Here is a 3004-nt window from a genome sequence, read left to right on the forward strand (position 1 = left end):
TGATCCAACTTTGATGTAATGTCCTTAAAACAAGTCAAAATGAGGCTCAGTAGTGTGTGTGGCCTCCACGTGCCTGTATGACCTCCCTACAACGCCTGGGCATGCTCCTGATGAGGTGGCGGATGGTCTCCTGAGGGATCTCCTCCCAGACCTGGACTAAAGCATCCGCCAACTCCTGGACAGTCTGTGATGCAACGTGGCGTTGGTGGATGGAGCGAGACATGATGTCCAAGATGTGCTCAATTGGATTCAGGTCTGGGGAACGGGTGGGCCAGTCCATAGCATCAATGCCTTCGTCTTGCAGGAACTGCTGACACACTCCAGCCACATGAGGTCTAGCATTGTCTTGCATTAGGAGAAACCCAGAGCCAACCGCACCAGCATATGGTCTCACAAGGGGTCTGAGGATCTCATCTCGGTACCTAATGGCAGTCAGGCTACCTCTGGCGAGCACATGGAGGGCTGTGCGGCCCCCCAAAGAAATGCCACCCCACACCATTACTGACCCACTGCCAAACCGGTCATGCTGGAGGATGTTGCAGGCAGCAGAACGTTCTCCTTGGCGTCTCCAGACTCTGTCACATGTGCTTAGTGAGAACCTGCTTTCATCTGTGAAGAGCACAGGGCGCCAGTGGCAAATTTTTCAATCTTGGTGTTCTCTGGCAAATGCCAAACGTCCTGCACGGTGTTGGGCTGTAAGCACAACCCCCACCTGTGAACGTCGGGCCCTCATACCACCCTCATGGAGTCTGTTTCTGATCGTTTGAGTAGACACATGCACATTTGTGGTTTGCTGGAGGTCATTTTGCAGGGCTCTGGCAGTGCTCCTCCTGTTCCTCCTTGCACAAAGGCGGAGGTAGCGGTCCTGCTGCTGGGTTGTTGCCCTCCTATGGCCTCCTACACGTCCCTACCCCCCTGGTGCCTCTCTTTGTACTTACTCCCTGCTACCTCTGTCCCTACTCCCTGGTGCCTCTCTCTGTCCCTACTCCCTGGTACCATATAAAACGTGTATAACGTGCTCTACCTGGCGCAGGGTGTATAACGTGCACTACCTGGTGCAATGTGTGTAACATGCTCTACCTGGTGCAGTGTGTGTAACGTGCTCTACCTGGTGCAATGTGTGTAACGTGCTCTACCTGGTGCAATGTGTATAGGGTGTTCTAACTGGCGCAATCTGTATAACGTGCTCTACCTGGTGCAAAGTGTATAACGTGGTCTACCTGTGTGATGTAATGTGAATTGGTACTGTTATGTTGCCATGCTCTTTTCCCCATGAAGCCACGCCCCTAAATTTTTGGGGCACACACTGTCCTTGATTTAATGTATGGCAGGGGGAGCACCAATTTACTTTCTGCCAAAGGGCACTGAAATGTCTAGTTACAGCTCTGGGGCAGAGTGTCCTGCATGCTACACAGCCCAGCAGCATCATCACCCCCTCGCAATAGTTTTGTAGTGTCCAAATCAAGTCTGGTTTTATATTTTAATAATTAATAAGATTATTATGAACCTTCATTCAAATGGGACCCAGAAAAGAACAGATAGGACCCCAATTTTTAAAAGTGAGGGGTCCGTGGGACCCACTTTTGTTGGGGCTCAGCGCGCTCACTGTATATCTATCAAATCCAGAGCTGAGTTTGTCAGAAGCCTTATATCTTGTCAAAGATCCAGAGGTGACGCTGCTAGCACCACAGAGGTGCAACTCATTGTGTGTTTTCCTTGCATAGAATGATACCAGGGTAATGTGATAGTCTGCAATGTGTAGCTTAGTGGGATATTTAATAAAACATAATTATCTTCTAAAAGCTGTAAAATGTGATATTTATGTTCTCTGGAGATGTAGATAAAGATCTCCTCTCCAGTGGCAGTTTCAGAGCAGTCCACAATTCAAATAGGGAAGCCACACCAACTGCCACCCCAAACACTGCCAGACATTGTGGGCCGGGACTCACTGGCAATTGGTGTGGCTCCCCTGTTTGAATTATGGACTGCGCTGCAACTGCCACCGGAGAGGAGATATTTATCTCAGTCTCCAGAGGACATAATTATCTCATAAAAGCTGGAAAATTTTATATTTAAGTTTTATTAAATATTCCCCTTAGTCACTTGTTATACTGAGCCCGGTAGCTACACACAGTGCCAGCCACAGCCATATTCAGTTCACACATATTCAGATTTACTGCTATGTGAGATCTACCTTTATTATGTCTCAGAACTGTAATTCTGGATCTGATTCTGATTTGTGAATAATGTAAGAAAGAGCAAGTAATGGTGTACCTGGACAAACCATGCTGCAAGGCCAGGGAAGCATATACAGACATTTTCTTTTTTGCATGGAGAGTAAATCCTGTCCGCTTTTGCATGTAGCTCACACAAGCTGGACAAATTTTTTTTTACACTGCAATTTAGATTGGAATTTGGAAACATTCCTCCCACATCTATCTCTGCACATGTTACATCATTACATCTGTCCACCCACTCGTAGTGCAATATGGTTTTACCCAGGTGCAGTATCTTGCTCTTCCTTACTTTACTCCCAAATCAGAATCAGGCCCTGTATATCAAGAGGACAGAAAGGGGAGTTACTAGGTTCTCAATAGACCAGGGATCTAGAACCACCACCAATTCTGTCACATTTACCGTCACAAAACGTGACCAATTTAGTGGATGTTGCTATACACTATATAGATGGAGGAATCTGAAAATGGTCTTAGGAATGTTATTCCATGGAATGACCGTACCTGGTTACCCTGTATCCTGTTATGCAGGGTCTCAGTGTGCTTGGTTAAGAACAGAGTAAAATGACTATTGATTTAAGGGGGTAATTCAGATCTGATCGCAGCAGCAAATTTGTTAGCAGTTGGGCAAAACCATGTGCACTGCAGGTGTGACAGATATAACATGTGCAGAGAGAGTTAGATTTGGATTGGTTATATTGTTTCTGTGCAGGGTAAATACTGGCTGCTTTATTTTTACACTGCAATTTAGATTTCAGTTTGTACACCCC

Source organism: Pseudophryne corroboree, chromosome 2, assembly GCF_028390025.1.
Source record: "Pseudophryne corroboree isolate aPseCor3 chromosome 2, aPseCor3.hap2, whole genome shotgun sequence".
Taxonomy (NCBI): Eukaryota; Metazoa; Chordata; class Amphibia; order Anura; family Myobatrachidae; genus Pseudophryne; species Pseudophryne corroboree.